Source organism: Dendrobates tinctorius, unplaced genomic scaffold (genome assembly GCF_039654945.1).
Source record: "Dendrobates tinctorius isolate UK_male_01 unplaced genomic scaffold, ASM3965494v1 ptg000022l, whole genome shotgun sequence".
In the NCBI taxonomy this organism is placed as follows: domain Eukaryota; kingdom Metazoa; phylum Chordata; class Amphibia; order Anura; family Dendrobatidae; genus Dendrobates; species Dendrobates tinctorius.
Window position 1 is genome coordinate 39,656,593 of NW_027361690.1, and position 26,080 is coordinate 39,682,672.

Sequence of the window (26,080 nt, forward strand, 5' to 3'; positions counted from 1 at the left end):
TTTTGTTTATGTCTATCACAACTAATTAGATGAGGGTTTGTGGGTAAAATTTTGGACTTGTAGGGGTTAATTTAAGGGGTTAATTCGTTGCATGAAATTACGGGGACTCTCTGCAGCCTCAGTAACGTCAGCAGGAGTCCCTGCAATTTAATGTTAAAAATTGTCCTGATCCAGCATGGATCATGACAGTACCCTTCCCTTAATAAGGGGCCTCAGGACCCTCAAGACCGCTCCTCATCAGGGAACCACCTACAGAGGGGATGCCCAGATCCAGAGTTCACCCCTGCAACTACCTGCACTTCAGGTTTATGACTGCTAGGAACGGCGGAATGCACTAAATAAAAATATAAATAAAGTGTGTTCGCCGCTCGGGGTCCACCGTGAAGTAGGTGAAATAACCGCTGCTAAGTGGTGGCAGGACCAATATGGCGGAATTGCACACATGGTTAAACTCCACCCAGGTGCGCAGAGCAATCTCAGTTAAACTCACGGAGATGCCAAAAGTACAAACACAAATAACAGCCTGTTGTAGTCACAGTAATCAGTAAAAAACGCACACACGGTATACGGTCACAGGAGTAGCCCAAGACGGCGGCACTACGTCCGTCTAGACCTACCAAGTGCGCGACGTAGCAACTGCGAACGCGAAGGAGGCTGCTACTGCAGCGCGGCGTGGACACTGCCGCCAAACGACAAAGGCAAGGCGCAAGCGCAATGTCGGACGCTAGTAGCTGTGCAAGTTGAAGCAGAGGAGCGCTGGTGCTGAAACTAACTCAGTCCCTATTCACATGCGTAATATCAAAGGGAAGGGGTTTCAAATGAGTCAGTCACCAGAATCATGCATCCGTCCTCATACACACAGCAGCAAGTATGACTGTACTAGCGCATGGCGGAACAGCCATGCATGCCTTTTATAGCAGCCGGGACCTTCTGCACACTTCCAGATCTCTGAGATGGACCAATGAGAACTGGAGCGGGACCTGAGCACATGACTCCTGATCTCCAATGGGAGATCGTCCTGTTGTGAGTTCATTTTCCCCTTCGTCACTGAGGTCTGGTCAACTCCCTATTCTGGTAAAGGAAGGTAATGAGCCTGATTATCAGGCACCTGAGTCTAATGATGATGACTGGCTGAGTGGAGTCACGGACTGGATATAAGGCTGCCGACGCCCTTCTGCCCTGCGGGTGATTTCTCTGTGGACTTCTAGGAAACCAGTCTGATTCCTGCTCCTCTAAAGCTAAGTTTTCTGCTTTGCCTTTTAGCATTTGTGTTTTGTTTTTGTTTTCCTTGCTTTTCTGGATTCTGCCATTCCCTGCTGGGGTGAGCTGATTCTTCTTTTGCCTGTTGCTCTGTCTTCTGAATATTCCTGAGTACTGACATAGTCTTTTTGAAGCCTAGCGTCTTCAGGGCCTTTTTCACTGTCAGTCTGTTGGCTCTTATTTTTATAGGGTTTTTCACGGATTGCAGACAACAGCCTTCCTGTCCTTTCCTATCTAGTTAGCTTGGGCCCCGTCTTTGCTCAGTCTATCTTTCTGTCTGTGTTGTGTTCTTTCTTCTTGCTTCACCGTCATTATATGTAGGGGGCTGCCTTTTGCTTTGGGGTCTGCTCTGGGGCAGTTTAGATTTCCCTTTCTGTCTTTAGGCTATTTAATTCTCCGGCTGTGATCGAGGGGTCTAGGGCATCGTAGGAACCCCCCACGGCTACTGCTAGTTGTGTTGATAGGTTCAGGGGTCTGCAATCCGATAGCTGCCAACCTCTCTGGTTTTCTGGACTTAGCTAGCATTTTTGTTTTTGCCTCATACGGTGACTCAATCATAACAGAATCACCCGCCATACCGCAGATCCTAGGGTACTCAATAGCAGGAAAGAATTGTGTTTAAAAAAAAAAAAAAAAAAAGTGTGTATATTCTTTCCTCTATATCTCTGAGGCCGTAGGGGGAATTTTTTTTTTTCTCTCAATGGAGATAAAGCAATTGTCTGATCGTGTGGAGCAGCTCGCTGCGGAAGTGCGGGGAATTTCCGCCTACCTTGCTCGTTCGCATGCTGTTGAACCAAAGATCCCTACACCTGATGTATTTTTTGGGGATCGATCTAAATTTTTGAGTTTCAAAAATAATTGTAAATTATTTTTTGCCTTGAAGCCTAACTCGTCAGGGAGCTCCGCACAGCAGGTTAAAATTGTCATCTCTTTGCTGCGTGGCGATCCCCAGGATTGGGCGTTTTCTTTGAAACCAGATGATCCTATTCTGACTAATGTGAACGCATTCTTTCAAGCCTTGGGGTTGTTGTATGACGAACCTAATGCTATTGATCAGGCTGAAAAGACCCTGTTGGCATTGAACCAGAGTCGAGATTCTGCAGAGTTGTACTGTCAAAAGTTCCGAAAGTGGGCGGTCCTTACTACCTGGAATGATAATGCCTTGGTTGCTCTCTTTCGGAAGGGTTTGTCAGAAGCCGTAAAAGATACTATGGTGGGATTTCCTGTTCCCTCTGGTCTGGACGATTCTATGTCATTAGCTATTCAGGTTGATCGGCGTTTACGTGAACGCAGGATTGCACGAGAGGTGTTGCCATCGGTAGAACAGACGTCTGAACCTATCCAATGTGATAGAGTTTTGTCTAAGGTGCAACGTCAGGAGTTCAGAAGGCGTAATAAGCTGTGTTTTTTCTGTGGAGATGCCTCGCATATTATTTCTGTTTGTCCTAAACGAGAGAAACGCTTTGCACACACGTTTTCTGTTGGTGGGGTTCAACCTAAGTTTCTTCTGGCAATTACTCTGATCTGCTCCCTGTCCACATTTTCCGCCAAGGCTTTTGTGGATTCGGGAGCAGCGCTAAACCTAATGGACTTGGATTTTGCTAAACGTTGTGGATTTCCTATGACACCTCTGCAGACGCCTATCCCTTTGAGGGGGATTGATGCTACTCCTTTGGCGAAAAATAAACCTCAGTTTTGGACCCAGGTGGTGATGCGGGTCGCCCCAGACCATCAAGAAAATTGCAGATTTTTGGTGTTACATGGTCTGCATGATGCCATTGTTCTGGGGTTTCCCTGGTTGCAAATTCATAATCCAGTCTTGGATTGGAAATCTGTGTCTGTGGTGAGTTGGGGTTGTCGGTGTGCCTGTAGTGAGGCTCAGGTTTTTTCTACCTCTCCTCAGTCGCATGATGTTCCTGACTATTTGGCGGACTTTTATGATGTATTTACTGAGATTGAGTCTGCGTCCTTGCCTCCTCAAAGGAGTTATGACTGTGCAATTGAACTGAGCCCGGGGTGTAAATTTCCCAAGGGTCGGCTCTTCAATTTATCTGTGCCCGAGCAAGAGGCTATGCGGTCCTATATTAAGGAGGTGTTGGAGAAGGGTCATATTAGACCATCCTCTTCACCCTTAGGTGCCGGTTTTTTTTTGTGGCCAAAAAGGATGGTTCTTTAAGGCCTTGTATTGATTATCGTGCCCTCAACAAAATTACTATTAAATATCAGTATCCGTTACCCCTGATTTCGGATCTATTCTCTAGAGTTAGAGGTGCTTGCTGGTTTACCAAGCTTGACCTCAGGGGGGCGTATAATCTTATCCGCATTAAGCAGGGGGATGAATGGAAGACGGCGTTTAATACTCCGGAGGGACATTTTGAGTACCTGGTGATGCCTTTTGGGCTCACTAATGCCCCTTCTGTCTTCCAGTGCTTCATGAACGATATTTTCCGAGACTTTGTCGATAAATTTTTTATTATCTATCTGGATGATATTTTGATCTTCTCCAAGGATTGGGATTCTCATATGGAACATATTCGGACTGTGTTCCAGATCTTGAGGGAGAGTTCCCTGTATGTCAAAGGATCGAAATGCCTTTTTGGAGAACAGAGGATTTCATTTTTGGGATTTATTTTGTCTCCATTAACTATTGAAATGGACCCGGCCAAGGTACAGGCCATTTATGATTTGGTTCAGCTCACTTCTTTGAAATGCCCCCCAGAAGTTTTTGGGTTTTGCTAATTTTTATCGGAAATTTATAGCAAAATTTTCTAGTATTGCCAAGCCATTGACTGATCTGACTAAGAAGGGTGCTGATGTGTTGAATTGGTCTCCGGAGGCTGTTGCTTCCTTTCAGGAGCTGAAGCGAAGATTTACCTCCACCCCGGTTTTGCGGCAACCTGATGTCTCACTCCCGTTCCAGGTAGAGGTGGATGCTTCTGAGATTGGTGCAGGAGCTGTTTTGTCCCAAAAGGATCCTGTAACATCTAAAATGAATCCCTGTGCTTTCTGTTCCCGAAAGTTCTCTCCATCTGAATGTAACTATGATGTGGGGAATCGGGAACTGTTGGCCATGAAATGGGCATTTGAGGAGTGGAGACATTGGTTGGAGGGAGCTAAACATCAAGTTGTGGTCCTCACTGACCACAAGAATTTGATTTACCTAGAGTCGGCTAAACGCTTGAACCCTAGACAGGCTAGGTGGGCCTTGTTTTTTACACGTTTTGATTTTGTGGTCTCTTTTCTTCCTGGAACTAAGAATGTCAAGGCAGACGCCCTCTCTAGGAGCTTCTTTGCTGATTCTCCTGTGGTAACCAAGCCTGCTACCATCTTAGGCGAAGGGGTAGTTCTTTCTGCCATCTCGCCTGATTTGAGACTTGCTCTGCAAGAGTTCCAGGAGGACAAACCTGAGCGTTGTCCCAGTGGAAAGTTGTATGTTCCTGACCAGTGGAAGAAGAGAGTGATGTCTGAAGTTCATTGCTCTGCATTGGCTGGTCATCCAGGTATTTTTGGTACTAGAGATCTGGTGAGTCGCTCTTTTTGGTGGCCCACCTTGTCTCATGATGTCAGGAATTTTGTGCAGTCCTGTGGGACTTGCTCCCGGTCTAAATCTTGTTCTCGCTCTAGTGGGTTGTTGATGCCTTTGCCGATCCCCAGGAGGCCATGGACCCATATTTCAATGGATTTCATCTCTGATATGCCGGTCTCTCAAAGAATGACTGTTATTTGGGTGATTTGTGATAGGTTCTCTAAGATGGTTCATCTTGTACCACTCCCTAAGTTGCCGTCTTCCTCTGAGTTGGTGCCCCTGTTTTTGCAACAGGTGGTTCGCTTGCACGGGATTCCTGAGAACATTGTATCTGACAGAGGAGTTCAGTTTGTGTCTAGATTTTGGAGGACATTCTGTTCCAAGCTGGGAATTCAGTTGTCCTTCTCCTCTGCTTTTCACCCTCAGACCAATGGGCAGACAGAGAGAACAAACCAGACCTTGGAGTCGTATTTGAGATGTTTTATTTCCGCTGATCAGGATGATTGGGTTTCATTTTTGCCCTTGGTCGAATTTGCTTTAAATAATAGAGCTAGTTCTGCCACTTTGATGTCACCTTTTTTTTTGTAACTTTGGGTTTCATCCTCGATTTTCTTCAGGGCAGGTGGAGCCTTCTGCCTGCCCAGGTGTTGACACTGTGGTGGAGAGAATGCACCAAATCTGGGACCAAGTGGTGGATAAGTTATCTCTCTCCCAGGAAAAGGCCCAGCGGTTTTCCAATCGCCATAGGACCATTGGTCCCCAGTTTAAGATTGGTGATATGGTGTGGTTATCATCAAAAAATATTGCTATGAAGGTGGCTTCTCCTAAGTATAAGCCTAGATTTATTGGACCTTCCAAGATTTTGGAGATTATTAATCCGGTCTCTTTTCGTTTGGCTTTCCCTGTCACATTTAAAATCCATAATGTGTTCCATAAGTCCTTTTTGAAGAGGTTTGTTGAACCAGTTGTTCCTGGGGTGTATTTAAAAAATTGGGAAGGGGAAAGGGAAATTTGTGCTCACCAAAATAGTCCTATAAGCCGGTCGTGCCTAGGGATCAAATGGCTGACCACCATGTGTTGCAAACATGAAGAGAGAAGGAAGATCCGGCACTGGAGACTTGATAAAATCCACGATAAGTTTTATTCACATAATTTCATGATAAAACCATAAAGGGGAAAACAGACCCCCACGCCTGACGCGTTTCGAACCTTAACCAGGTTCTTCCTCAGAGACATGAAACAAAACAGTTCACAAAATGATTATATACATTCCTAATCAGCAGAGGGACTCCACACATGTGTATAATCAAAGAGGCAGACAACTAAGCCCTCAAATCACTGGTGGAGTCACTCCCTTGCAAGAAGAAAGAAAAAAAAAAAAAAAAAAAAAAAAGAAGAAAAGACCTAAACAGCAATGGATAAGACATAGAATATACAAAAACATGTGCAATACACACGTATAAATGCATAAATACATAGCAACTTTCAAATGACAAAAAAAAAAAAAAAAATCTCAGCACTCAATAGAAATACATAAGATCATTTCTATAATTTAAACCTTGCGGATATCGTGCATCAAGCGCAAGTATCCAGAAGGCTTCTCGACAGTGTAGTAAATGTTCCCAGTCACCCCCTCTGGGGGGTTTCAATACCCGTTCTATTCCCTTAACTTTAAGACTGTATAAATTACCCTTGTGTATTTCAAGGAAATGTTTGGACAAGCCAGACACATTCCTACGACTGGACATAGACTCTGGATTAGAAGCGGTGATGTGCTCACTTAGTCTCCTCTTCAGGCTGCGTGTAGTGCAGCCAATGTAATATAAACTGCACAATGTGCACTCTGCCATATACACTAAGTGTGTGGTGTTACAATTCATGTAGGTTTTAATTTTGTAGGTTTGTTGTGTACTAAAATTAACAAATTTATCTGTAATATCCATATAGCGGCACAAACCACACAATTTTTCACCACACTTATAATTACCCAAGTAATTTAACCATGTAGGTTTAGTGCAATCAGACAAATACAATGAGGGGGACAAAAGATGACTCAAATTTTTAGCTCTCTTTGGAACACACCTATGTCCACCAGCCAATATCTGCGATAAGACTGGATCTTGATGCAGTAAGGGAAGATGTTTATTTATGATTTTAATAACACCCTTATAATCTGAACTAAAAGCGGTAGAAAAAGTGGGAATATTTTTATTTTGATTAGTGTGTACCATGTCATTCTGCAATAAACTACTCCTAGTTTTGTTATCCACTTTCTTAATAGCCCTATTTAACATCCAGTTCTTATAACCCCTTTTTGATAGCCTGGTGCAAATTTTACGACGCTCGGATTCATAAAGAGCGTCATTAGAGCATGATCTTTTGGCACGGATTAATTCACCCAACGGTAAATTTCGTATCACATGTGGCGGGTGACAACTATCCGCATGCAATATGGCATTACCACTGGTATCTTTTCTATATAGGGAAGTATATATATTCCCTGTTTTGACATCTCCCATAATTTTAACATCTAGATATGTGGCACAAATGCCATGTATTTCGTGGGTGAATTTAATATTCAAAGAATTAGTCCCAATATACTTAAAAAACTCAAGCATGCCAGGAGAGGGAGATACATCACAACGATCAAACCACAATAGGATCACGTCATCAATGTATCTCCCCCACCACAATACATTGTCTAAATAGGGATTATCCATAGTATATATATATTTGTTCTCCCAAAAGGACATATATAAGTTGGCCAGAGTAGGAGAAAATTTTGACCCCATCGGGCAGCCACACACCTGAAGATAGTACTTAGTGTCAAATTTGAAAAAATTGGTGTTCAAAAGATGTTGTAACGCCATAATGATAAATTTTTTAAGATCAGAACTGAATTTACTTTCTTCAGTCAAAATGGTGGAAACAGCAGATAATGCCACATCATGAGGTATACATGAATATAGAGCAACAACATCACATGTTATCCATGTGTGGTGAGGCCCCCATGCAACCTCCTGAAGTGCCTGCAGAAGTTGTTTGGTGTCTCTAATGTGACCTGGTGTTTTCAAAACCAAAGGTTGTAATTTTCTATCTATCCACTCGGAGAGTTTTTCATTAACCCCTCCAATACCGGCCACTATGGGCCTGAAAGGTGGAGGAAACACGCCTTTATGAATTTTGGGTAAGGCGTGAAATACAGGACACACTGGTTTATCCACATATAAAAAATCAGCCATGCGCTTGTCCAATACTCCCAAAGCAAGACCCTCCTGCAAAATCACAGATAAACCCTGCTGAATACAGCTTGTAGGATCATTGTTGAGAGGATGATATGTATTAATATCAGATAACATGGATAAAATTTCATTGCGGTATAGTAGTGAGTCTAGAATCACCACTGACCCCCCCTTGTCTGATTGGCGGACCACTATATGTTGGTTCTTACTTAGTAAATGAAGCGCATGCTGCTCATTTGCAGATAAATTCCTACAAGACTGCACATCTGAATCCAACAGAGATTTAACATCACGTTCTATTGCCCTCTGGAAAGTATCCATAATGGGCACTCTAGATATCAGGGGATAAAAAGTGGGGTTAGATATCTGTACATTTGTATCACATTGTACTGCTGTATGTTGATTTGTATTCTCCAAACTAGACAACATGTCAAACATAATTTGATCTCTAACAGGAGCAGCAAGTGGTAACAAATCAACATTGTTTGAACTCAAGGATGATATATCAGAAAATTGATTACCAATACCAGACTCAGGAGTAAAGAAATGTCTCTTAACTGTTAATAATCGCACGAATCGATGCACCCGGGTGTTACCTTTAACATCACACGCAAAAAACGATCAAAGAAAACAAGGCGAGGTGGACGCCGACGTAAGAAGAAAGCATCAATATGGTCTGCGGAATGTGAATCATTGGAGGAAATAAACGGTAACATTGCTGCGTCTGATGAGTTTACAGTTATTAACATTTCAGCTACCATACTGAGTGAAGCTCAGCTGAGCGTTTTGAAGAGAGGAGTTTCCTTTGTTCCTACATGTAGAGGGGATTTGTTTCAAACATTATGTGATGTCAATCGATTCGTGCGATTATTAACAGTTAAGAGACATTTCTTTACTCCTGAGTCTGGTATTGGTAATCAATTTTCTGATATATCATGCTTGAGTTCAAACAATGTTGATTTGTTACCACTTGCTGCTCCTGTTAGAGATCAAATTATGTTTGACATGTTGTCTAGTTTGGAGAATACAAATCAACATACAGCAGTACAATGTGACACAAATGTACAGATATCTAACCCCACTTTTTATCCCCTGATATCTAGAGTGCCCATTATGGATACTTTCCAGAGGGCAATAGAACGTGATGTTAAATCTCTGTTGGATTCAGATGTGCAGTCTTGTAGGAATTTATCTGCAAATGAGCAGCATGCGCTTCATTTACTAAGTAAGAACCAACATATAGTGGTCCGCCAATCAGACAAGGGGGGGTCAGTGGTGATTCTAGACTCACTACTATACCGCAATGAAATTTTATCCATGTTGTCTGATATTAATACATATCATCCTCTCAACAATGATCCTACAAGCTGTATTCAGCAGGGTTTATCTGTGATTTTGCAGGAGGGTCTTGCTTTGGGAGTATTGGACAAGCGCATGGCTGATTTTTTATATGTGGATAAACCAGTGTGTCCTGTATTTCACGCCTTACCCAAAATTCATAAAGGTGTGTTTCCTCCACCTTTCAGGCCCATAGTGGCCGGTATTGGAGGGGTTAATGAAAAACTCTCCGAGTGGATAGATAGAAAATTACAACCTTTGGTTTTGAAAACACCAGGTCACATTAGAGACACCAAACAACTTCTGCAGGCACTTCAGGAGGTTGCATGGGGGCCTCACCACACATGGATAACATAGAATCATAGAATCGTAGAGTTGGAAGGGACCTCCTGGGCCATCTGGTCCAACCCCCTGCTCAAAGCAGGATTCGCTAAATCATCCCAGTCAGATGTCTGTCCAGCCTCTGTTTGAAGACTTCCATTGAAGGAGAACTCACCACTTCTCGTGGCAGCCTGTTCCACTCATTGATCACTCTAACTGTCAAAAAGTTTTTTCTAATATCTAATCTGTGTCTCTTCCCATTCAGTTTCATCCCATTGCTTCTAGTCTTTCCTTGTGCAAATGAGAATAAAGTTGATCCTTCTACAATGTGACAGCCCTTTAGATATTTGTAGACAGCTATTAAGTCTCCTCTCAGTCTTCTCTTTTGCAAACTAAACATTCCCAAATCCTGCAACCTTTCCTCATAAGACAGGGTTTGCAGACCGGTCACCATTCTGGTCGCTCTTTTCTGAACTTGCTCCAGTTTGTTGATGTCTTTTTTAAAATGTGGTGCCCAAAACTGGACACAATATTCCAGATGAGGTCTGACCAAAGAGGAGTAGAGGGAAATAATGACTTCACGTGATCTAGACTGTATGCTTCTGTTAATACATCCTAGAATTGCATTTGCCTTTTTTGCTGCTGCATCACACTGTTGACTCATATTCAGTCTGTGATCTATTAGTATACCCAAGTCTTTTTCACATGTGCTGTCACTTAGCCCTATTCCTCCCATTCTATATATGCTTTTTTCATTTTTATTGCCCAGATGTAGTACTTTGCATTTCTCCCTGTTAAAAACCATTCTGTTAGTTGCTGCCCACTTCTCCAGTTTATTTAAATCTTTTTGAATCCTCTCTCTCTCTTCTCTAGTATTAGCTATCCCTCCTAGCTTTGTGTCATCAGCAAATTTAATCAGTTTACCCTCAATTCCTTCATCTAAATCGTTGATAAAGATGTTGAACAATACAGGGCCCAGGACAGAGCCCTGTGGTACCCCACTTGAGACATTCTTCCAACTGGATGTGCAGCCATTTACGACCACTCTTTGGGTCCGATCACTAAGCCAGTTATGAATCCACCTAACAGTTGCCTTGTCCATTCCATACTTAGTCATTTTTTCAATAAGGATTGTATGAGAGACTTTGTCAAATGCTTTGCTGAAGTCAAGATATACTATATCTACAGCATTTCCTTGATCCACCCAATCAGTGATACCGTCATAGAAGGAAATTAAGTTAGTCTGACATGACTTATTAGTTACAAACCCATGCTGACTCTGTTTAATCACTTCATTCTTATCCAGGTATTGACATACATGTTGTTTAATAATTTGTTCAAAGATCTTTCCTGGTATAGAAGTCAGACTCACCGGCCTATAGTTGCCTGGGTCCACCTTCTTCCCCTTTTTGAAGATAGGAACAACATTTGCTCTTCTCCAGTCTTCTGGCACTTCTCCTGTTCTCCAAGAATTTTCAAAGATTATGGAGAGGGGTTCAAAAATTTCTTCTGCTATCTCCTTCAGTACTCTGGGGTGTAATTCATCTGGACCTGGAGACTTGAATTCATTTAGGTTAGCTAAGTGTTTCCTCACTATCTTTCTGTTGATAGATATCCTGGATTCTTCTATTCCCTTAATAGGACAGTGAATAACAGTTGATGTTGCATTTCCTTTCTGAGATAAAACAGATGCAAAATAGGAATTTAAAAGTTCAGCCTTCTCAACATCCTGTCTTACCATTTCATCATTTTCATCCTGTAAAAATCCTATAGCATCTTTGACTTTTCTTTTACTTTTGACATATCCCCAAAATCCTTTATTATTGCTTTTGACATCTCTTGCAAGCCTCAGTTCATTTTCAGCTTTAGATAATCTGATTTGTGCCCTGCAGGTTCTGCAGACAGCATTATATTCTTCTTTAGATATGCCTCCCTCTTTCCATTTTATAAACATTTTTTTCTTCCTTTTTAGCATGTGCTTAAGTTCTGTGTTCATCCATCCTGGTTTCCTTAAATGCTTCCTATTCTTCCCTCTTTTCGGAATTGTTAACAACTGTGCTTTGAGAATTTCATTTTTCAAGATTTCCCATCCTTCCTGGACATTTTTGTCTTTAAGGATATCCAGCCATTGGATCCCTCCAATTCTCTTTCTGAATCCCTTAAAATCTGCCTTTCTGAAATCTAACCTTGACGTCTGAGTCTTCACAGGTCTTCCACCTCTATTATCCAAAATTCTAAAATAGCATGGTCGCTACCTCCTAGGGTCCCAGCCACTTTTACCTCCTCAACCATTTCCTCCCTGTTTATAAGGATTAGATCCAAGGTAGCAGTTCCCCTTGTTTTCTCCCTTACCTTTTGGAAGATAAAGTTGTCAGCAAGAGAGAATAAGAATTTCCTTGATCTGTTAGTTTTGCCTGAGAGAGATTCCCAACAAATGTCTGGATAGTTGAAATCTCCCATGACAACTATGTCATATTTTTTGGAGAACTTGGCCATCTGATGCATAAAGAGTTCATCTATATCTTCGGCTTGCACAGGCGGCCTGTAGTAAATGCCTACAATGGTGTCCTTTCCATTGTTCTGTCCTTGTATTCTTACCCAAACAGTTTCCACAGAACTCCCAGTCTCTGAAGCTTCAATCTCTGTGCAGATATACGCGTTTCGAACATACAATGCGACACCCCCTCCTCGTTTATCAAGTCTGTTTCTTGCAAATAAGTTGTATCCTTCTAGTCTTGTATTCCAATCATGTGTATTGTCCCACCAAGTTTCAGTGATTCCAATGACATCATATTTCTTTTCCTGTGTTAGTAGTTCCAATTCTCCTTGTTTGTTGCCCATGCTTTGTGCATTAGTATAGAAACATTTTAGTTTGTGATTGGTTTCTCTTTCTCCAATATTTTTATTAATTAGATTCTTTCGTCTTTGTTCTTCCTTTCCACTTCTAATAGCAGAGTTCTCAATAGCATTTGTCAGGTGTATGGCTTTTTCTGGTCTTTTGCTTCCCTTCCCATGTTGTTCTAGTTTAAAGCTCTCCTTACAAGTGTAGCAAGGCGACTTCCAAATACATGCTTTCCAGTCTTCGTAAGGTGCACCCCATCTCTAGCAAGTAGTCCATCGTATAAGTAGTTCACTCCGTGATCCAGAAATCCAAATCGTTGCTGACGGCACCATCGACGTAGCCAGTTGTTCACCTGCAGAATCTTATTCCACCTCCTTGTTCCATGGCCATCCACTGGGAGGATGGAAGAGAAGACCACCTGCGCTCCCAGTTCTTTCACTTTCTTGCCTAAGTCTTCAAAGTCTCTGCAGATGATTTCCAGGTCGTTTCTTGCGGTGTCATTTGTCCCCACATGTAGTAGCAGGAATGGGTAGTCATCTGTAGGTCTGAAGAGTCCTGATATCCTGTCAGACACATCTTTAATTTTTGCACCTGGAAGACAGCACATTTCTCTTGTAGTTATATCCGGTCTGCAGATAGCGGCCTCTGTTCCTCTCAGCAAGGAATCCCCCATGACCACCACTCTCCGTTTCTTCTTCACATCATTTTTCTTTCTCCATCCAGGAGGACTCTGAGGGCGTACAAGGTTGCTGTTTGTTGGCAAAGTCTTATCCTGATGTATTTCTTCATCGTTTTCCTGCGTGAGAGCCTGGTACTGGTTTCTGAGCAGTATGGGTGCTGACTGCCTCCTGATCCTCCTGCTTCTCTGGGTCACATGTCTCCATTCCTCTGTTTCTTCAGGTGCACTTCGAATTTCTTCTCTTTCTGTGATGTTGTTGCTCTATATTCATGTATACCTCATGATTTGGCATTATCTGCTGTTTCTACCATTTTGACTGAAGAAAGTAAATTCAGTTCTGATCTTAAAAAATTTATCATTATGGCGTTACAACATCTTTTGAACACCAATTTTTTCAAATTTGACACTAAGTACTATCTTCAGGTGTGTGGCTGCCCGATGGGGTCAAAATTTTCTCCTACTCTGGCCAACTTATGTCCTTTTGGGAGAACAAATATATATATACTATGGATAATCCCTATTTAGACAATGTATTGTGGTGGGGGAGATACATTGATGACGTGATCCTATTGTGGTTTGATCGTTGTGATGTATCTCCCTCTCCTGGCATGCTTGAGTTTTTTAAGTATATTGGGACTAATTCTTTGAATATTAAATTCACCCACAAAATACATGGCACTTGTGCCACATATCTAGATGTTAAAATTATGGGAGATCCCCCCAGAGATGCTGGAAGCTTCAATAACATTAATTCCTAAACAATCAGGCGATCCAAAATTGGTTGGCAGCTATAGGCCGATTTCCCTCATAAACACAGATATAAAAATCTTCTCTAAAGTACTAGCAAATAGACTGAGCCTCATTTTACCTAAACTAGTGGCATATGATCAGATGGGATTCATTAAAGGTAGACAACCGGCGGACGCCACGAGGAGGGCATTGGATTCCATTAAACTTATTAATTCTACTAAGACCCCAACCGTTCTCATTTCGCTTGACGCCGAGAAGGCATTTGATCGTATCGATTGGTACTTTCTCAGGCAGGCCCTAATTAAATTTGGATTTGACAAACACTTAATCACCACCTTCATGTCACTTTACAAAGGTCCAACGGCAAAAATTGTTAGCAATAACCATGTCTCAGACATTTTTGCTATAAACAATGGCACGAGACAGGGCTGTCCCCTTTCACCACTGCTATTTAATCTTGCATTAGAACCCCTTGTAGAATACATTAGAACAAATCCCAAAATTACAGGTCTTAGTACGATTAACCGCCAACACAAGATTAGCCTCTTCGCGGATGATATTATCCTGACTCTTACTAACCCCGTTACATCCACTACAGAAACCCTAAAGGAATTGGAAATATTTTCTTCCCTTTCAAATTTCAAAATAAATGGCCCCAAATCCAATATCCTACCTATTCACGTCAACTCTGAAGATACTAACCTGTTAAAAGCAACAACATCACTTAACTGGTGTTATGACGAGTTTCTTTACCTCGGAGTCATTATCAATAAAAATTTGGCTAAGACAGTTAAATCTAACATGAAGACTATAACTGATTCAATTATTAGGGATAGTGCTGTCTTCAAAGACAGAGGCTTGACTTGGTGGGTAAAGAACTTTAGCAGTCAAACTGTTTACCCTGCCAAAAATTTTATACATTTTGAGATATATTCCACTACCTATCTCTACGCCATGTTTGACAAATATTCAGTCCCAGGTGAATAATATAGTTTGGAACAATAAGAAATCCCGAACCGACACTAGAACTCTGTTTAAGAGTAAACCACATGGTGGTCTAAGCCTTCCTAACATCATTGCCCAGTACCATACACTTTTATTAAAGCAAAGTGCTCCGTGGCTTTCAGATCTTCCTGCTCCCGCATGGCTGGATCTTGAAATTGAAATCAATAAAGGTAAACACCCTAAACTCCTGATTAATAAAGCCATTTCCAATCTCCCGACCTGCGAACAGTCACATCCGTTATTCCAAGCAATTACTTCGGCTTGGTACAAAATAGCTAGAATTGACAGTCGTAGCCAGAAACGGTCTACGTCACATAGAGTACCTATAGCCTTTATTTACTCTTTCCTGGGTCTTACCGCACGCTATCAATGGGCCGATTTTAACATCCGAACATTGGGAGATATCTCGGAGGGTCCTAACCTTTTAAGTTTCAGCTCTATTAAAACTGTATTCAAAGTACCATCCTCCGCCTTCCACGAATACATGTTATTAAAAGAATACGCAAAGACGTTTCTTAACAAGAAACCGAGATTTTCAGAGGCGTCCTTAAAGATTATGACCAACCCAATGCACCGGATCTTTTGGGGACATAAGTTTATTTATAATTGCTTTAATAAAGATTCATCTGTAACTAAGAGTTCTTATATGAACGCTTGGGAGAAATCCCTCAGCCTTTCTGTCTCCTCAGAGGAGTGGGAAGATGCTTTTACGTTTTCCAACAATGCCACAATTTCTATGCCCCTTCTGGAGTCGCACTTCAAAGTGTGCTCCAGATGGTACTACACACCATCTAGATTGGCTCATATGAACTCTTCAAATTCTCCACTTTGCTGGAGAACATGCGGTTTCAGGGGGGACCTGTTACATGTTTTCTGGAGCTGTCCTACAGTGATGGCTTTCTGGTCTGAGATTTCCTCTACCATTATTTCTAAACTCACAGGTTTTACATTTACTCTATCACCTCAATTGGCCTTACTTTCTCTGGATACCAAATGCTTAGATAGAACTCTGCAATCTATTGTCCTACACATTTGTATGGTGGCTAAGAACTGTATTGCCTTTCATTGGAAAAGCCCCACCTTACCCAATTCTAGTTTCATAATCAAATTACTCTCTCAACACAGAGCACTGGAACTTAAATTTGCTTTATCTAATAATAGTTTCGGTAAGTTTTACCAGAAATGGTCTAGGTGGGACCAGGCCTTTCCACCCTCACTAGTCTAAATAGATCTAATAACCAGATTTTAGGCCTATGATATGTTATGTCGTTGCACTGTCTCTTTTGATCCGTGTATCTTTATGACTTTATGATACTGCTATTTGTCAAGGGATGATTCCCTTGTTTTTCAGGCTAAAATGTTGCTAGCCTTTAACTATATGTTTTGTTATGTATGTTCTGTTTTGAGTTCTCCTTCCCCTTTCCTTCCCTCTTTCCTCGTTCCTTCCCCCCCTCCCTGCCCTTCCTTCTCCGTCCTCCCTACACTTTAAATTTAAAAACCCAATAAAGTGTTGGAAAAGAAAATTATGGGAGATGTCAAAACAGGGAATATATATACTTCAAAAGATACCAGTGGTAATGCCATATTGCATGCGGATAGTTGTCACCCGCCACATGTGATACGAAATTTACCGTTGGGTGAATTAATCCGTGCCAAAAGATCATGCTCTAATGACGCTCTTTATGAATCCGAGCGTCGTAAAATTTGCACCAGGCTATCAAAAAGGGGTTATAAGAACTGGATGTTAAATAGGGCTATTAAGAAAGTGGATAACAAAACTAGGAGTAGTTTATTGCAGAATGACATGGTACACACTAATCAAAATAAAAATATTCCCACTTTTTCTACCGCTTTTAGTTCAGATTGTAAGGGTGTTATTAAAATCATAAATAAACATCTTCCCTTACTGCATCAAGATCCAGTCTTATCGCAGATATTGGCTGGTGGACATAGGTGTGTTCCAAAGAGAGCTAAAAATTTGAGTCATCTTTTGTCCCCCTCATTGTATTTGTCTGATTGCACTAAACCTACATGGTTAAATTACTTGGGTAATTATAAGTGTGGTGAAAAATTGTGTGGTTTGTGCCGCTATATGGATATTACAGATAAATTTGTTAATTTTAGTACACAACAAACCTACAAAATTAAAACCTACATGAATTGTAACACCACACACTTAGTGTATATGGCAGAGTGCACATTGTGCAGTTTATATTACATTGGCTGCACTACACGCAGCCTGAAGAGGAGACTAAGTGAGCACATCACCGCTTCTAATCCAGAGTCTATGTCCAGTCGTAGGAATGTGTCTGGCTTGTCCAAACATTTCCTTGAAATACACAAGGGTAATTTATACAGTCTTAAAGTTAAGGGAATAGAACGGGTATTGAAACCCCCCAGAGGGGGTGACTGGGAACATTTACTACACTGTCGGGAAGCCTTCTGGATACTTGCGCTTGATGCACGATATCCGCAAGGTTTAAATTATAGAAATGATCTTATGTATTTCTATTGAGTGCTGAGATTTTTTTTTTTTTTTTGTCATTTGAAAGTTGCTATGTATTTATGCATTTATACGTGTGTATTGCACATGTTTTTGTATATTCTATGTCTTGTCCATTGCTGTTTAGGTCTTTTCTTTTTTTTTTTTTCTTTCTTCTTGCAAGGGAGTGACTCCACCAGTGATTTGAGGGCTTAGTTGTCTGCCTCTTTGATTATACACATGTGTGGAGTCCCTCTGCTGATTAGGAATGTATATAATCATTTTGTGAACTGTTTTGTTTCATGTCTCTGAGGAAGAACCTGGTTAAGGTTCGAAACGCGTCAGGCGTGGGGGTCTGTTTTCCCCTTTATGGTTTTATCATGAAATTATGTGATTAAAACTTATCGTGGATTTTATCAAGTCTCCAGTGCCGGATCTTCCTTCTCTCTTCATGTTCCTGGGGTGGCACCTCCGGACCCTGTATTGGTTGAAGGTAACATGGAATATGAGGTAGAGAAAATACTGGATTCCCGTCTGGCTAGACGGAGACTCCAGTATTTGGTTAAGTGGAAGGGTTATGGTCAGGAGGATAATTCCTGGGTCTCTGCTTCTGATATTCATGCCAAAAGATTGGTGCATGCCTTTCATCGGGCTCACCCTGATCGCCCTGGTGGCGTGGTTGAGGGTTCGGTGACCCCTCCTCAAGGGGGAGGTACTGTTGTGAGTTCATTTTCCCCTTCGTCACTGAGGTCTGGTCAACTCCCTATTCTGGTAAAGGAAGGTAATGAGCCTGATTATCAGGCACCTGAGTCTAATGATGATGACTGGCTGAGTGGAGTCACGGACTGGATATAAGGCTGCCGACGCCCTTCTGCCCTGCGGGTGATTTCTCTGTGGACTTCTAGGAAACCAGTCTGATTCCTGCTCCTCTAAAGCTAAGCTTTCTGCTTTGCCTTTTAGCATTTGTGTTTTGTTTTTGTTTTCCTTGCTTTTCTGGATTCTGCCATTCCCTGCTGGGGTGAGCTGATTCTTCTTTTGCCTGTTGCTCTGTCTTCTGAATATTCCTGAGTACTGACATAGTCTTTTTGAAGCCTAGCGTCTTCAGGGCCTTTTTCACTGTCAGTCTGTTGGCTCTTATTTTCATAGGGTTTTTCACGGATTGCAGACAGCAGCCTTCCTGTCCTTTCCTATCTAGTTAGCTTGGGCCCTGTCTTTGCTCAGTCTGTCTTTCTGTCTGTGTTGTGTTCTTTCTTCTTGCTTCACCGTCATTATATGTGGGGGGCTGCCTTTTGCTTTGGGGTCTGCTCTGGGGCAGTTTAGATTTCCCTTTCTGTCTTTAGGCTATTTAATTCTCCGGCTGTGATCGAGGGGTCTAGGGCATCGTAGGAACCCCCCACGGCTACTGCTAGTTGTGTTGATAGGTTCAGGGGTCTGCAATCCGATAGCTGCCAACCTCTCTGGTTTTCTGGACTTAGCTAGCATTTCTGTTTTTGCTTTCTACGGTGACTCAATCATAACATCGTCCCATGAGCATGCCCAGTAAGAGGACAGAAGAATTTAGCCTCAGGAGAGATTTGCTGCAAAGCAATCTCCTCTGCAATCTCCTCTGCAGTGGAAAAATAGGAGAGTGCAGAATGTGAGGATCTGGATCCCTGTTGAGTAAACACAGGAATCCGACTCCTAACAATGACAAACGAGCACTGCTGGTATTGGCAATGTATGTTCTGGAGGCACCACACATCTCCGAAGTGTCAACCTGGGGAACGAGTTGTGTATGTTTGGGGGTAACTTGAGCTGGTAAGACTCCGCAACACACTTCCACTGGATGTTTTTTGGTGGCCACCCATACATGCTCGTTCACACACAGGTCCGGACCTGAACGTTTATTGCCACACATTCGTTTGTCACAATTCAGTGAACTCTTTCTGGGATTGACAACAGAGGCGTCCCCCTGTGTCACCACACTCACACCCCCGCACTTCACCAAGGGGTACACCACCCTCCAACCCTTTCCACCACGAGGTCTGCGCCTCCCAGGGTTGGCTAATGGCGAGGGTTGAGACTTGCCCCTACTCTCCTGCAGCACATCTGCTGCTCTCACTGGAGAGGAAGGGGTCGGGTGAAGAAAGACGGCAGAGACAGTAGTCCCTAGGCAGCACCTCTCACACGACTGCCCCCAGCAGACTACTTCCCTCGTCCGCCAATCAATTACCAGGTTGTGTTTTTTCAGCCAAGGGAGGCCTAAAATGATAAGTACTGGCATTCCCTCCAAGACTTTGCATGACAAGGACTCCTCATGATGTCCTATACGTAGATGAATATTTTCTACAACTTGGGTCAAGCTCCCCTGGCTCAGTGGAACAGAGTTTATGGCCTGGATTCATAGGTTGGGCTAGCATCCTACACCTCAGGCCATGAGTCTGGACAAAGCGAGCATCCACCAGACTGACTCCTGCTCCGCTGTCCACAAGCACCGGTATCACCTCCGGTACCCCACCAGCCAACATCTCTGCTGACATAGTACCTTGGGAGGGCAAAATGGAGGAAATATACACTTCATGGTCATCTCCCTCCAAACGACCAGGGGAAGGCGGCTTCTGAGATGACACGGATAATTTGGGGCACATTGGGCAAGCCTTAAGGGCATGACCAGTCTGCCCATAGTAAAAACATGCCGACACCACTCCCTGAACCATAGGCTTTCCTGAACACACACTAGCTCCTCCTACTTGCATAGGTTCATCTGGAGACTTGGCACGAACTGGGTAGGCTCTCATAAAATGGCCCGGCTTCCCACAGGAAAAACATACCCCCCCACCACGACGAGCCGCAGACACCCCCTTTTTTGTACCAACAACACCGGGCTGTCTGGGTTCCTCCGTCCACACTGGTGGGTCCTCCCTAGCGAGGACAACAGGGGGCACATTTTGTGTCTGTCTCTCCCTAAGGCGTCTATCCACCCGGATGGCAAGGGACATGGTGGCCTCCAACGACCTGGGGGCGGCGTACTGCACCAGAGTATCCTGCAACTTTGGAGATAGACCCTGCACAAATTGACTCCTAAGTGCAGGGTCATTCCACTGAGTGTTAGTGGCCCACCACCTAAACTCTGAGCAGTACTCCTCAGCAACCCGGGCTCCCTGTTTACACCTACGGAGTCGGGATTCCGCCAGGGCGACGCCATCAGGATCCCCATACACTAGCGCCAAAGCCGCAAAAAACTCTTCCACGGACTCTAATGATGGTGAATCATCCGGCATGGAGAAGGCCCAGGATTGGGGATCCCCCTTAAGAAGGGACATAGTGATTCCCACCCGTTGCTCTTCATTCCCTGATGAACGAGGACGCAGCCTGAAATATAATTTGCAGGCTTGCTGAAAAACCAAGAATTGATCTCTCCCTCCAGAAAACCTGTCAGGGAGGGATATCTTGGGTTCTGGCTGAGCCTGTGCCTGAACCAGACCCCCAAAGCCCACCAACAGCTTCAGCTGCTGCACCAACTCACCGCACAGCCCCCTAATCTCCACAGTAAAGACTTGCAGCATTTGGGCAAAGGTCTGCCTTGGGTCCATGGTTCAGCAGAAAAAGAATGATGGTTGGTGATAATGTAACGTCGACCCGTCCTGTGTGACACGACCCGCAGGCTGGTAACTAAAACAACAAGACACGGCACGTGTAACTGTCCTGTGTGACACGACCCGCAGGCTGGTAACTAAAACAACAAGACCAGGGAAAGGGAAACAGTTACAACGGTGGGCCCTGTGATAGGGAACGGGGACATGGAGACCTCCTGCACTTCCCTGAGTTGCCAGGAACTCTTCTCTGTAGCTCCTGTCTTCACCAGACTTGGTTGGGAAAGAGCAATATCACCAACACCTGCTCATAGACCATGTGACCCTATATAGGAAAAGGGGATGGTCAAATGATCAGGGGCAAAAAGCTGCCATAACCCCACTGACCACCGGGGGCAAAAGGCAAAGCAAACAAAACATCAAGTGCAATGACCTTAACGGCCACCGGGGGGCAAAACTATCATTAAGCACACAGCTTAAGGAGAAAAAAAAAAAGGTTACTAGTGCTTTTTATCTGTCCTGATCGAGCATGGATCATGACAGCGGCCTGGGGGACTTCACGGGGGTTGCAGGGATACCAGAAGGACTGGGGAGGGGGCATCGGGGGACCCTATGTGTGATCACATCAGAGAAGAGAGATATTAAATGGGAAATATGACTTTTTTTGTGGTTTTCGATATACCGTTAATAACGGCGATCGCAACATCGGGGTCGGTAAAAACCGACCCGAATCATGTTCTCTGGGGTCTCACCTACCCCCGGTAGCCGAGACCCCGGAGAAATTCTGACTCTGGGAGGCGCTATACACTAATTTCTCAGCGCCGTTAATAAGGGGCGTTAATGCATAAGTACCCTTAACTGCCGCCGTTAAAAGGCGTGTTGGCGGTCGTTAAGGGGTTAAAGTGTTTTTTTTTTTTGTTTGTTTTTTTTTAAGAGTTTTTCCTTTTATCTTGAAAATGTAAAGTTTGAGGTGGATCCAATTAGGAATCTAATCTGCCTTGGGGTATGTGCATGAATTTAGTATTTGCAGTAATTCTGTGCCAAACTGTTGGCAAGAAAAAACAATATGAAACAGCTTTGCCATAATTTTACTGCACCTCCACCAGCGGTGTAATTTTTTCTGTTCTCTGTACTTTTCCCAATAGTAGCAAGGGCTTCCTAGTGGAAGCTGCCTGAGGAATGAACATGCTACTGTATTTCTTTTAACTGCTTCATGGTTACTGAATCCTGAAGCAGTTAAAAGAAGTGGAAAAAGACTAAACAAATGCACAGCATTGTCGTTTTCACATTGCTGTGCAATATTGCAATATGTTTCTTTTTCTGTACTATGCTCAAAACACTCCATATGCACCTACATTTACTGCACCTATACAACAATGGGCAAGAAAAAAAAACAGAGATTGGGATGTGTATCTTTGGGAACATTTATTTATTTTCTTCTTTAGCTTGCCACACAAGTAATTTTCTGGGGAGACTTATTTTTTTGCAAAACTTGTTCATTTAAAAGTGTTAGTTACATTTCTTACAATCATTGGATGAACTAAATATACTTATAGATATGACACTTTACTTAACTCATCTCTTTCACTGAAAAACATCCCATTTACCACTACTATAGGCCACACTTGTTACTGTCTATTTTCTCTTTTCTCTTGTAGTAGGTGTGCCGACCGGGGGGGTGACCCCTTCCTTCGCCGTGAACAGACTTGACACAGAGTCAAAGGTGCGTCCAACAGGTCCTCTTTATTGGCTGTCCTCTCGACGACTCACAGTAAGATACAGCAGCGGCTATGCACTCTTCCCACACAGGTCCGGGTACCTTCGCTTCCTCATTACTTCTGTAGGACAGTCCTCGCGGCTTTTTCACTGCAGCTGCCCTAGGCCTACCACTACAACGCTTCGCCTGCCTGAGTCCATCCGTCTTGTGGTACCCCCAGGCTCTCTCCGTCTGCGGCTTCTCTTGTCTCTCCGTCTGCGGCTTCTCTTGTCAGGGCCACCCCCCTGACTGTCTCAGCTGTCAGTCCCCTCTGGAGCTTCTTCACTGTCCTTTGCCTCCTTAGGTCTTCTCTACTCCTCAGCTCCTCTCACTGGACTGACCGCTTCTAGAACTCTCCAGCCTCCTTTTATCCCCCTCGAGTTCTTGTAACCCCGCCCCCCATGACTGTGTGGTTTCGTAGCCCTAAGCTGATGTTCAGTCCTTTGCTCACAACTCTCTACTCCCATCTTGTGGCCAAACTGCAGTACTACACCCACCTCTCCTATCTCCAGCTGTCTCCCTTCTTTCAATACAACAGTCCACCTAAAGCACACTATACCTTTACCTTCCCACTGCAGGCAGGTCCGTACGTCAGTTCACTTCCCCTACACTCTCTCACTCTAAAGTCATCCACTGGGGTGGGGGAGGGAGCGGTCAGTTGACTTTCGTGTGCTTTTTTGGACAATTTTATATGATAATATATGGTAATCTCAGCTACAAATTAGTTTTCTTTTTTGTATTGCAATAAAAATTAATTAAAGAAGAATAAAAATAAAATTTGATTAATGCCCCTGTCACAAACCCATGTGTCACTGTTTGAGCATGGACCGTGATGCCCAATCTGACCGAAGGTCTTCTGACCCGAACTTGACAGCCTCACATATGTCTATGAGACTGTCAAGTTCAGGTTAAGAAACCTTTGGACTGTGACACATGGACGTGTAAATACAGCACTACCACTGTCACACTGTAGTGCTAAGGGCGCACCAGTAATATCAGCTGCAGGGCCCCACTTTTTAGATACATGCAAATATGACTTTATCCTCATTCACTAAATTTCATAGCAATAAACTGGGTTGATTGTCTTTGCCTGTATATGGTGTATCAAGTGTATGGTGCCAAGTACTGCTCATATAAGAGCGTGGTGGCCCATTCCTGCACAGGGGCCCACCGGAGGATTCTCCTATTCTCCTTTGGGCCAGTCCGAGCATTCTGGGCATTACTCTTACATTGGTTTGATTGTATTCTATCTCAGAGTAGGGTCACATTGCTTATCTAGGATATACTGTATATTATGCTAAACTTTCCCCTAATCAGCGTCAGGGCATCATGCTACAAAAACAAATCTTGATGAATCAAATTATCTGTATGCATCTGATGTCTACTTTATGTTATGGCGGCGGAACACGCTTAAAAAAATATAAATAAAGCGTGTTCGTTGCCCGGGGTCCACCGTGCGGCAGATGTAATAACCGCTGCTGAAAAGGCAGCGCACCAGGACGGTAATGTGCACAGGGAAGGACTGCACCTGTTGCACAAAAGCAAGCTCTGTTGGAACTCACAGAGCTGCACACAAGAACAAAAACACAAAAACGCTGAGTCTGTATATACTGCACAGATAATCAGCGGCACACGTGCTGTAGCCAGAGATTGGGGTAGTTAGAGACGTCACTACCACCAAATGGACTTACCGTGACTGGACGTGTGCACGGCGTCGCAACTGCGGACGCCCAAAACGGCTGCAAGCGCAATTAGCAGGCGCAATGCAAGATGCTGGCTGCTGTAAAAGGTGGAGCTTGAGCGCGCTGGCGCTAGCGCGCACACTGGCTGTATCCCAATCACTCACACATTCGTATTATCAGAGGGAAGGGGTTTCTTAATAAGTCATTCACCAGTCCAAGCATCCATCACCAAGCACACAGCAGCAAGTACGGAAAATACTAGCGCATGGCATAGGGGCCATGCGCACTTTTTATAGCATACGGGACCTGCCGGAAATCTCCAGAGCCCCGAGCATAACCAATCAAATCAGGAGCAGGACCTGAGCACCTGACTCCTGAACTCCAATGAGAGCTAGTCCCGTGAGCATGCTCAGAAGCAGGGGAAAAAGGACTTAGCCTCTGGAGACAAATGTGAGAATCTGGGTTGCTGCATAAGCATAGAATGACCCAGATTCCTAACACTTTATCCTTGAATAACTTCTCATTTCAGAAATGTATTATGTTACAAAGTGAATGCCATTCCCTCTTTATCTAGATAAAGGAGCTAAAGGTACTGTCACACTTAGCGATGCACCAGCGATCCCGACCAGCGATATGACGCGGTCAGGATCGCTGGTGCATCGCTAAGTGGTGGCTAGTGAGCTGCCACACAGGCAGATCTCACCAGCGACATAGCAGCGGTCGGGAGTCGTTACTTACCTGTCAGACGAGGCGATCCTGACGTCCTCCCGCCCGCGTCCACGCGTCGCTCGTCGGCGCCACAGGAAGTCCAGCAGGAAGCTGACTACGAGAAACAGCAGAGGACGTTCTCGCGCGATCAGTGATAACCAGTGGGGGAGCCGGTCGGAGGTAAGTATCACACATAGCGATATCGCTAGCAATATCGCTGCTACGTCACAAAAACCAGTGATGCTATAGCAATATTGCTAGCAATATCGCTTAGTGTGACAGGCCCTTTAAGGTAAACTAATCAAATTTGCAGACGATGCAAATCCAGGAGTGATAGCTAACACTAGAGAAGACAGAGAAAGGATTCAAAAGGATCTAGATAAGCTTGAGCAATGGGCAGTGACTAATAGAATGGTATTTACGAGAATAGAAGGGTGGAATAGAACTAAGCGACAGCATGTGTGAAAAAGACTCATTCACAGACTGCATATGAGTCAACAGTGTGATGCAGCGGCGAAAAAGGCAAGCACAGTTCTAGGATGCATGAAGAGAAGCATAGAGTCTAGATCATGTGAAGTAATTATCCCCCTCTACTCCTTCTTGGTCTGACCTCATCTGGAATACTGTGTCCAGTTCTAGGCCCCACATTTTAAAATAGACATTAAAAAACTGGAGTAAATTCAGAGAACAGCTACCAGGATGGCGAGTGGACTGCAAAGTATGTTCTATGATGAACAATTAAAGGATCTGTGAATGTTTAGTTTGCAAAAAAGAAGGCTAAGGGGAGACTTAATAGCGGTCTACAAATATCTGAAGGGATCACAGTGTAGAGGGATTATCCTTATTCTCATTTGCACATGGAAAACCGAGAAGCAATGGAATGAAACTGAAAGGGAGAATATACCGATTAGATATTA